Genomic DNA, 12,265 nt, shown 5'->3' with positions numbered 1-12,265 from the left:
ATTTAAAGTTGGGAATTGGGAATAAAAAAAAAAACCTCCTTACAGCTGCAAACTTTTTGTTTGCAGAAAACTTTGAAATAATGTTTGCAGCTAGCTTCTAACCTGCAAACACTGTAGTATAATGATACAAGCTTGCGGTAAGTTAGCAGAAACAATTATGTTTGCAGTAAGATTGCACTGAGAGAAAAAAAACAAGAATATAAGGGATGTTTGCGGCTAGATTGTAGAAATTTAACTCTTTGACCATTCTATATGTTTGCAACAGTATTGCAAGAATAACATAAAATGTCTGAGCATGTCCATATGTAACTTCCTGGAAGTAAAAAAAATGAAATTTAGTGCTTAATGATGTTGATGGTGTTTGAGTCATGTTATATATTAAATGTTTAGTTTTCAAAGGCGTTATTTGTAAGTACAAATTATTCACAGAACTGTACACTTATGAAGGTATAATTATTCACCTCCACAAATTACCCCTCTAGAGTTAAATGGCTATTCCCTAATAATATTTGGAGAGGATACAATATATTCTCTCAAGACGATATTTCATGCACCATTGGACTTAAACACCCACTCAAGATGATATGTCATGCACCATTGGACTATCTTTAATTCTATTTTCGTATTTCTGCACTCAGTCACAACTTTGACTATTACGTAGCTTATGCACAATTTGAAAGAAATAATTTTTTCAGTAATATTACGTGAACAGAAAAAATAAAATATTTCTTGGTAAAACTATGTACATGTTATGCAGTGTTTAACTGAATATTTGTGATATAAAATCTGCTCTTTGAAGCCGTCAACTGTTGTACAAAGGATTGCTGATGTTTGAATTAGGTTACATTGTACTGTTGTGTGCGGATAAAATGAGAATTTGTTAGGGAGCTACCATTTGATATTTATGGGGGGGGGGGGGGGGGGGCTAGGATGAAAAATTTCGTCCTGCCTATTTATTTTCCCCTCTATTCGGTCCTGCCTTTTTATTTTTTCACTCTATTCGGTCCTGCCTATTTTTTTATTAGTTTATCCTGACTTTTTTTTTTACATAAATTGTCATCCTGCCTTTTTTTTTTTTGCAAATAATCTCATCCTGCCTTTTTTTTTTACTCAAAACTCCTGTCCTGCCTATTTTTTTCAAATTTCATCCTAGCCCCCCCCCCCCCCCCCCCCCCCCCCCCCCCCCCCCCCCCCCCCCCCCCCCCCATAAAAATCAAATTGTAGCTCCTTTAGAATCTTTATTGGTTTGAATTTGTTTATAGTGGTTGGTATGCTTATCTCTTGTTCTACTGTCTGGTGTAATAAGAAGATCTTTAGGGTAGATTGCTAAATGTTGGTGTATAAATTTATAGAAAACCACTTGTCTTGTTTGTATTCGTCTTATTTGTAATTTAGGCCACTGTAGGTGTTCGAGCATATTTGAGACAGAGCTGGTATTGTGGTATCTATATCATGTATAGCGGGCAGCTCTTTGTTGGACTATCTCAATTTTATTGATTTGATTTTTGTTGTGAGGGTCCCAGACACAAGAGCTGTACTCAAGCTTAGGCCTAACTAATGACATGTATGCCCTTTCTTTTATTTGTTTGGAAGATACTTTTAGGTTACGTTTTAGAAAATTTAGCTGTCGATGTGCATTTGCTGTTTTATTATCTACATGTTTTTTTTTTCATTTGAGATCTGATTGGATGGTTATGCCTAAATATTTTGCAGCTATTTCAGTTTGTAGAATGTGACCATGAAGGAAGTAGTAATGGTTGAGTCGTTTCTTTTTCATGTTTTTTTGGTGTAATTCTTAGTATGGAGCATTTGTCTGGATGTTATAACATTAACCAGTCTTTTTCCCATTGTGCCGCTGAATCTAAGTCCTGTTGTAATTTGAATGCATCATCTTTGTTTTTGATGTTTCTATAGATGATGCTGTCATCAGCAAATAGCCTTAAGGTGCTATGTTGTAAGTATTCTGGGAAATCATTAATGTATAAAGTGAAGAATAAAATTGGGCCAGGCACGGGGCCCTGTGGAACTCCAGATGTTACCCCGATTTTTATTGATTGTGACTGTCTGTGTACGTTGATGTAAAAATCACTAATCCATTCCAAGGTATTATTGTTAATGCCATAGTATTGTAATTTATACAGTGACCTTTTGTGAGGAGCTTTGTCAAAAGCTTTGGCAAAGTCCACCACAATGACACCAGTTTGTATGTTGTTATTGTTGTCTTTTGCAAGGTCCTGTATGAAAGATATTAATTGTGTCTCGCATGATCGTTTAGATCAAAGCCATGTTGTAGATCACATAATATATTGTTTTTTTTCAACATGTTCCTTTATTTGACTAGCTATGATATGCTCCATTATTTTGCAAAATATACAAGACTTATTATTTTGAGGTGACATGATCTTGTCTGGGCATCAACTTTTGATTTTTTTAAAGGCATTTGGTGATTGGCATGTGGCAACTCGATGCGATCTTTGACCTCAAGGTGAACTCAAAGTTTAAGTTAAGTGACATGATAGTTTCCAGGCCATATCTGTTGACCATGGTTTTTGATATTTTGCATGTGGAAACATCGCTTCAAGATGATGTGTGGTGTGCAATGGACCTGCCGATTATTTTATGGATTTTTTAGTTGCATAATCGAGCACGATCATATTTTTTTCTTTTGACAAAGAACTTCAATATTTGACATGTGTCTACAACACATCATGATTTGTTGCAACTCATTCATGTGACCTTTAACCTTTAACTTTAACCTCAAGTTCAACCTTTTACGTTGCCATGATCTTATGTATTTTTTACCTAGGCTTATGATTTTTGTCATGTGATTGATGGATTGTTGGTGTCACTTTCAGCACTCTTGACTATATCAATTCATGGTGCCCAATACTTATTGATGGTCTGGAAAAAGCCGTACTACTGGGAGAGAACCACAACCTACAGCAGTACAACTTGCAATCGTGGTCAATTAAGATTGGAACTCACCTTGCCATTGGCGGGATTAAACTCACAACCTCAGTGTTGACAGTCTAGTGATCACTAAAGATGAACTAATTTAAGAATTTTCGTGAGCACGCTCACATATCCCACGCCCCTCCGTTTCAGGAAATGCTGTTGTGTGGATTCAGAGGAGTAGCATTGACAAACTGTTGCAGTAGTATATTTAGGCCAATATTCTAAGTTTAAAGGGGCATAACTCCTAGAAAAAAATAGAATCATAATTTCCTGTCGATATGCACATCTAAATAGAATGTTCTTATTATCTACAAAGTGTCATGAATTTCTGTTGTGTGGTTTGGATATGCTGCAATGACAAACTGTTGCAGTAGTATAATTAGGCCAACATTCTAAGTTCAAAGGGCATAACTCCTAGATAAAAAAATTAAATAATACTTTCCTGTCGATATGCACATCTACATAGTATGTCATAACTATCTAAAAGTTTCATGAAATTCTGGTGTGTGGTTTTAAAGGAGTTGCGGTGACAAAATGTTGCAGTCAGTAGTATGTTCAGGCCAAAATTCTAAGTTCAAAGGGGCATAACTCCGACAAAAAAATAGAATAACAATTATCTGTCGATATGCACATCTACATAGTATGTCCTTGTTATCTACAAAGTTTCATGAAATTCTGTTGTGGTTTCCGAGAAGTTGCGATGACAAGAACAGGACTGACGGACAGACTGGCAGATTGGCAGACTGACGGACGCACAGGTCAAAAACTTTGTTCTGTGGGGTATAATAAGACCACTTTGTAACCGAGCTCCCTATTTGCCATCTGGGTACATCACCTACAGACATTGGACTTAACATTTGACCAGTTAAGCTTGATCTATGTCATCACTTTATGACATGTATATGACTTGCAGAAAGTATCCACCCATTTAATAATCTACTACCAACTTTTGACACGTAATTTGCCCTTAAATTAACAAGAGTGCACACGCTGAAAAGTCTCGCCTGCTTTACTGACCATTGATTTTATGTTGAAAGTCTTAAAGATAAAGGTTTTACTAAAAGCATTACAGAAACTTAACATTTTCAATAAAATGCTCCGCTGGGCGCAGCTTGATACGACCGCAGAGGTCGAACCCTGAACAGCTGGGGCAAGTATGGACACAACATTCAAGCTTGATACAGCTCTGAATTTGGATTGTGATTAAATATTTGACACAGCATAGGTTTCTGACACAGAATGAATGTGGTCTAAGAACTTAAAAAATTTTAATTTAGCTATTATGGTCCAATATCCAAAAATCTAAATACATACACGGTTAGATTCAGCATATCAAAGAACCCCAGAATTCAATTTTTGTTAAAATCAAACTAAGTTTAATTTGGGACCCTTTGGACCTTAATGTAGACCAATTTGAAAACGGGACCAAAAATTAAGAATCTAAATACACGGTTAGATTCAGCATATCAAAGAACCCCAATATTTCAATTTTTGATGAAATCAAACCATATCATTATTATTTGCTTTTATATATAAATCAAAAATAACCAACTTAAAATGAAAAATTTTAAAGAAAAAAAAAAGGAACCCCCCCCCCCCCCAATTTTTTGAACCCTCTTATGATTCATCACCCCAAACTCAATCCCAGCCTTCCCTTTGTGGTATGGTACCTTGCAGTACAATTTCAGAAAGATCCATACACTTGAACACAAGTTATTTTCTGGAAACTGTAAAAATGCTTGTTTTTTGGCCCCTTTTTGGCCCCAAATTCCTAAACATTTAGGGCAATTACCCCAAAACTCAAACCCAGCTTTCCCTTTGTGATATGGAACCTTGTAGTACAATTTCATAAAGATCCATACACTTACACACAAGTTATTGTCCTGAAACTAGAAAAATGCTTTTTTTTTGCCCCTTTTTTGCCCCTAATTACGAAAATTTTGAGGCAATTACTCCCAAAATCAATCCCAGCCTTCCCTTTGTGGTATGGTACCTTGCAGTACAATATCAGAGAGATTCATACACTTGAACACAAGTTATTGTCTGGAAACTAGAAAAATGCTTATTTTTGGCCCCTTATTCCTAAACGTTTTGGGCATTTACCCCCAAACTCAATTCCAGCTTTCCCTTTGTGATATGGAACCTTGTAGTACAATTTCAGAAAGATCCATACACTTACACACAAGTTATTGTCATGAAACTAGAAAAAAATGCTTGTTTTTTTCAACCCTTTTTTTGGCCCCTAATTCCTTGTGGTACAATGTCAGAGAGATCCATACACTAACACAAGTTTTTGTCTGGAAGTTACAAAAATTCTTATTTTTGGCCCCTAATTCCTTAACTGTTGGTACCATAACCCCCAAAATCAATCCCAACCTTCCTTTTGTGGTATTGAACCTTATGGTAAAAATTCATAGAGATCCATTCACTTAAACTCAAGTCATTGTGCAAAAATCAATGTGTCTTCGGACGACGACGATGACGGACGACGACAACTACGACATCGACAACAACGACGCCAACGTCATACCAATATCATCCACAAAATTTTTTTGCGGTTGTATAAAAATCTATGACAATGAGGTCAAGGTCAGATAAATTGTGTCAGACAGATCATATGCACATTACAATTTTTTCATTCACCAAATATAATTGACCTATTGCTTATAGTACTTGAAAAACAGACAAAAACACAAAAAACTTAACATTGACCATTGAACCATAAAAATTAGGTCAAGGTCAGATGATACCTTCCAGACAGACATGTGCACCTTACAATCATTCCACAAACCAAATATAGTTGACCTATTGCTTATAGTACTTGAAAAACAGACAAAAACACAAAACCTTAACATTGCCCAATGAACCATAAAAATTAGGTCAAGGTCAGATGATACCTTCCAGACAGACATGTACACCTTACAATCATTCCAAACACCAAATATAGTTGACCTATTGCTTAAAGTACTTGAAAAACAGACAAAAACACAAAAAACTTAACATTGACCAATGAACCATTAAAATTAGGTCAAGGTCAGATGATACCTTCCAGACAGACATGTACACCTTACAATTATTCCATACACCAAATATAGTTGACCTATTGCTTATAGTACTTGAAAAACAGACAAAAACACAAAAAAATTAACATTGACCATTGAACCATAAAAATTAGGTCAAGGTCAGATGATACCTTCCAGACAGGCATGTAGACCTTACAATCATTCCATACACCAAATATAGTTGACCTATTGCTTATAGTACTTGAAAAACAGACAAAAACACAAAACCTTAACATTGACCAATGAACCATAAAAATTAGGTCAAGGTCAGATAAACTCTGTGAGACTGACATGTCACCATTACAATCATTCCATACACAAATATAGTTGACCTACTGCTTATAATATTTGAGAAACAGACCTAATCATGTAACTTTAACCTTGATCACTGATCCATTAAATGAGGTAGAGGTCAGGTGAACTCACAGGAAAGACATGTAGACGTTGCAAGGAATCCATATACCAATTATAGTTATCATATTACTCATAATAAGTGAGAAATTCACATGACAAAAAACCTCAAATTTTTTTTCAAGCAGTCGCTGAACCATGAAAATGAGGTCAAGGACAATGTACATATGATTGGCGGAAACTTCGTAACATATGGTATCTGCATACAAGATATGAAGCATCCAGGTCTTCTATCTTCTGAAATATAAAGCTTTATACAAATAGTTAACATGCTGCCGCCACCTGATAGTAACACCTATGTCTCCCATAATGCAACTTTCGTCACAGGCGAGACAAAAAAGGAGAGGTTGAACAGCTACTAAATTTTAAATAAACACTTGAATATGTAAATCAAAATTTATAAAATATTACTATTAGTGAATTTATGTGGAAAGATGAGATATCAAATTTCAGTAGTTGATAAGAATTATTAAAATGTTTATCAGTCTTTTGCTTGTGTAAATAAATGAATAAAATTTGTTGCAAGCTGCACATTAATATCAAAATGGATATAGACTTTTTTCAAATACGATTGTACCATTTCCTAACTAAGACATCTTGAGGTCAAGAATTGTGTATTAGTTGTGTATTGAGTTGTGGAATAAAGTATATGTTTGCATGTATGTTGCTTATGTAAGAATTTTTAAAATTTGAAACAAGCAGCACATTGATATCAAAGTGAATTCGCACTTTTTTTAAAAACTGTTGTTCCATTTCCTCCGTAATGCATCTTGAGGTCAAGATTGTGTCTTAGGTAGTGTTATAAATTATCTGTTTAATTATTTTAAAAAATACAATGTCTCTTATATTAAATAATTGACCTCAATAGTACAAGTAGCGAGACTGTTTAAAATTTGAAACAAGCAGCACATTGATATCAAAGTGAATTCCCACTTTTTTAAATACTGTTGTTCCATTTCCTCCGTAATGAGTCTTGAGGTCAAGATTGTGTCTTAGGTAGTGTAATAAATTATCTGTTAAATTATTTTAAAAAATACAATGTCTCTTATATTAAATAATTGACCTCAATAGTACAAGTAGTGAGACTGTTGATACATTTTATGTTTTTAGAAATGACAGATTTACCTATAAATACTTCTGATCCACACTACATGAAATTATCCTGTAAATTATGTGTCAAAGATGAATGATTAAGGATTAATAAAATGGTTTTTTTTCTTCAAAGAAATGGCAAAAAATTTTAATTGTAATTTACTTGTGTTACTATTTTTAATATCAGTGATTAGCTTGAAACAATAAACCAATAAATATTTGACATATTACAGGTTTCTGAATAAATGTAGTCAAAGAACTTGAAATTGGTTATATGAAAGATTTCTTGCTGTTGTGCAATACACTGTGCTGTTGCGCAATACTTAGTAAATCTGTTGTCAGGCTATAAACAAATAAAATCTTATAACTCGGAAACATAAAATCGAAAATTTATAAAAATCAAAAGGGAGCTTACAAAAATAGATATAAACAATTTACCAAAGTTTCATAAAAAAATGCTGAAAGCATTTTTGAGTTAATTGTCCGAAAACTGGAAAATCCCCCTTTTTGTAATGAATAAAACCCCATAAATCGGAAACATATAGTCTGAAATTTATAAAAATCTAAAGGGAGCTCATGTCGATAGAAATAAACAATTCACCAAAGTTTCTTGCAAATTGGTGAAATTGTTTTTGAGTTATTGTCTGAAAACTGGAAAATCCCCCCTTTTTTAATGAATAAAACCCCAAAACTCGGAAATGTAAAATCCAAAATTTATAAAAAACGAAAGGGAGCTAATGTCAATAGATATGAACAATTCACAAAAGTTTCATGCAAATTGGTGAAATGTTTTTTGAGTTATTGTATGAAAACTGTAAAATCCCCCCTTTTTTAATGAATAAAACCCCAGAACTCGTAAATGGTAAATCCGAAATTTATAAAAAAAGAAAGGGAGCTCACGTCAATAGATATGAACAATTCACAAAAGTTTCATGCAAATTGGTGAAATTGTTTTTGAGTTATTGTCCGAAAACTGTAAAATCCCCCCTTTTTTAATGAATAAAACCCCAAAACTCGGAAATGGTAAATCTGAAATTTATATAAAATGAAAGGGAGCTCACGTCAATAGATATAAACAATTCACCAAAGTTTCATGCATATTGGTTAAAGCGTTTTTGAATTAATGTCCGACATGTTGACGACGGACGGACAGACAGACGGTCAACGGTATACCATAATACGTCCCATAAACGGGCGTATAAAAACTCTAACCTGAGCATTTTTTATAATAATATTTATTTGTCCCATTATACTGCTATTTAAAAGTATAAGGTAGATGTACATGCATATTTTAATACCAGAAATGTTTTTTTTTTTATGAAGAATGAACACCAATTGAAATAAAATTTAGTTACTTTCCATTTTTTACTTGTTCAAAAAGTGCATTTTGAATGCTTCTTTCTAAAAGTTATTAGGTCTAACTCCAATAAAAATATACTACACCTTCCTTTGCAGATTCCTCTGTCCATCCATAACAAAATCATTAAATTGAAAAAAGGTTATAAAAAAGGTAAATAAATGGGGAATGTGTCCATGGGACACAGATGATGCCCCCGCTTGTATATCATATTAAGTTATAAAGGGACATAACTGAAGAACAGTAAAAGTGACACTACCCTAATTTGTTATTGATCTGAGTTTTGTAGTAATAAGTATTGTGTATAAGTTTCATAACATTTGGTTGAGGCAAACTTAAGTTAGAGAACGGAAACGAAAAATTCAGCATTTTTTCCTTTTGTAAAGGGGCATAACTCTAGAACAGTAAAAGTGACACCACCAAAAACCAAACTTGATCTTTATTTTGTGAAATAAGCATTGTGTATAAGTTTCATAACATTTGGTTGAGGCAAACTTAAGTTAGAGAACGGAAACGAAAAATTCAGCAATTTTTCCTTTTGTAAAGGGGCATAACTCTAGAACAGTAAAAGTGACACCACCAAAAACCAAACTTGATCTTTATTTTGTGAAATAAGCATTGTGTATAAGTTTCATAACATTTGGTTGAGGCAAAATAAAGTTAGAGAATGGAAACCAACTTTGGGAAGTACGGACAGACGTACAGACAGACAAGGGAGAAATTTAATGCAACCACTGCTACGGCGGGGGCATAAAAATCATGGAACCTTCTAAAATTGAAATGCTAAAAGAATGTTCTGACTAGCAAAAGTATTGGCTAGATCACAGCACCTGTGATGCTATGATTAATATTGGCTAGATCACAGCACCTGTGATGCTATGATTAATATTGGCTAGATCACAGCACCTGTGATGCTATGATTAATATTGGCTAGATCACAGCACCTGTGATGCTATCATTAATGTTACTAGGTTGCTGTCTCTCTGAGGTATAACCGAAACATTTTTTTATTCATATCTATATTGCTGAGATGAAACCGTAGACCGTCTCAATCTCCGGGTGTCGGAGAATCAATGAAACTTAAAAGGAGCCATGATGATACGTATATATGACACTGATGAATTAAGTCGACACAAAATATATAAAGAAACCAGGATCAATATCAAGCTGTCTAAACTGTTATAAAATATGGAAATGTGGTATGATTGCCAATGAGACAACTTCCCAACAGGCCAAATGACATGGGTTGATCTACAATGAACCTTAAAGACTAGTAAACAGAATATTCAGACCCAAACTGTTAAGGGGTTCCATTTCGTTTAACTGAATTTGCATTCATCCCGATACATGGTGCTTGAGATATTTACAATAAGATTGCACATGTTGTCATGCTAAATATACCTTCACTCTTAATTCAAAGTATCTGAAATAGGAAGTGGGTGTCTGACATATCCTTAAAGTGTTCACACCTTACAACTCATCACTGCCTAGCTGCTGACTAAATATGAATTACTTCTGTTAAGAAGTACTTGGGGAAAAGTCTGATGAAAATTTTCAAGTTCATTCAACATATTGAAAAATTTAAAGTATAGGCAAACAGGAAGTTGGTGTCTGATATACTCAAAATGTACTCACACATTACATCATACTGCTCGCTGTCCAGCTGTTTACCGAATATAAAGGCATTCTTTTTAGTAGTTCCTGAAATAAAAATGCTCCGCTGGTCGCAGCTTGATACGACCGCAGAGGCCGAACCCTGAACAGTTGGGGCAAGTTTGAACACAACATTTAAGCTTGATACAGCACTGAATTTGGATTGTGATTAAATATTTGACACAGCATAGGTTTCTGACACAGAATGAATGTGGTCTAAGAACTTAAAAAATTTTAATTCACCTATTCAAACCATATCATTATTATTTGCTTTTATATATAAATCAGAAATAGCCAATTTAAAATGGAAAATTTTAAAGAAAAAAAAAGGAAAAAAAAATCCCCTCCCCCAATTTTTTTAACCCCCTTATGATTCATCACCCCCAAACTCAATACCAGCCTTCCCTTTGTGGTATGGTACCTTGCAGTACAATTTCAGAGAGATCCATACACTTGAACACAAGGTATTGTCTGGAAACTAGAAAAATGCTTGTTTTTTGGCCCCTTTTTGGCCCCAAATTCCTAAACGTTTGGGGCAATTACCCCCAAACTCAAACCCAGCTTTCCCTTTGTGACATGGAACCTTGTAGTACAATTTCATAAAGATCCATACACTTATACACAAGTTATTGTCCTGAAACTAGAAAAATGCTTGTTTTTTGCCCCTTTTTGGCCCCTAATTCCTAAAATTTTGAGGTAACTACCCCCAAAATCAATCCCAGCCTTCCCTTTGTGGTATGGTACCTTGTGGTACAATTTCAGAGAGATCCGTACACTTGAACACAAGTTATTGTCTGGGAACTAAAAAAATGTTTATTTTTGGCCCCTTATTCCTAAACCTTTTTTAGCAATTTCCCCAAAACTCAATTCCAGCTTTTCCTTTGTGATATGGAACCTTGTAGTACAATTTCATAAAGAACCATACACTTATACACAAGTTATTGTCCTGAAACTAGAAAAATGCTTGTTTTTTGCCCCTTTTTGGCCCCTAATTCCTAAAATTTTGAGGCAATTACCCCCAAAATCAATCCCAGCATTCCCTTTGTGATATGGAACCTTGTGGTACAATGTCAGAGAGATCCATACACTAACACAGTTATGTCTGGAAGTTACAAAAATGCTTATTTTTGGCCCCTTTTTTGCCCCTAATTCCCTAACTGTTGGTACCATAACCCCCAAAATCAATCCCAACCTTCCTTTTGTGGTATTGAACCTTATGGTAAAATTTCATAGATATCCATTCACTTAAACTAAAGTTAGAGTGCGAAAACCAATGTGTCTTCGGACGACGACAATGACAGACGACGACAATGACGCCAACGTCATACCAATATACGACCGGAAGGGTCAACACAAAGTTTAAAAAAATCGGTAAGTACCACATAAAGAAAATTTCTTTTGTATTTGGTTTCACCTGAATTAACCATTCTGAAGTGGTTCTTAAACATGATGTAACTCCTAACAACCTTATATGACTTGAACTTTTTCTAAGTCAAATCGTTTTGTTGGATCCCTTTGACTTCAACCTGTCAAGATTCAACTAAATATATTGGTAAAATTAAATTAGTATTTTCACTAGCAAGAAAACTGTTTAACATATGAATGGTTTCAAATGTAGGACTTGCTCATATTAGACAAACCGATTCATACAAGATCCATATAAATGACCAGGTAAATATGAATATTAGGATTTATTTTTGTTTTGTTTTCGGTTCTAGATAACAAAAAGAATATC

Source organism: Mytilus californianus, unplaced genomic scaffold, assembly GCF_021869535.1.
Source record: "Mytilus californianus isolate M0D057914Y unplaced genomic scaffold, xbMytCali1.0.p SCAF_15, whole genome shotgun sequence".
In the NCBI taxonomy this organism is placed as follows: domain Eukaryota; kingdom Metazoa; phylum Mollusca; class Bivalvia; order Mytilida; family Mytilidae; genus Mytilus; species Mytilus californianus.
The sequence above is the reverse complement of the archived record's forward strand: the minus strand, read 5'-3'. Positions refer to the sequence as shown.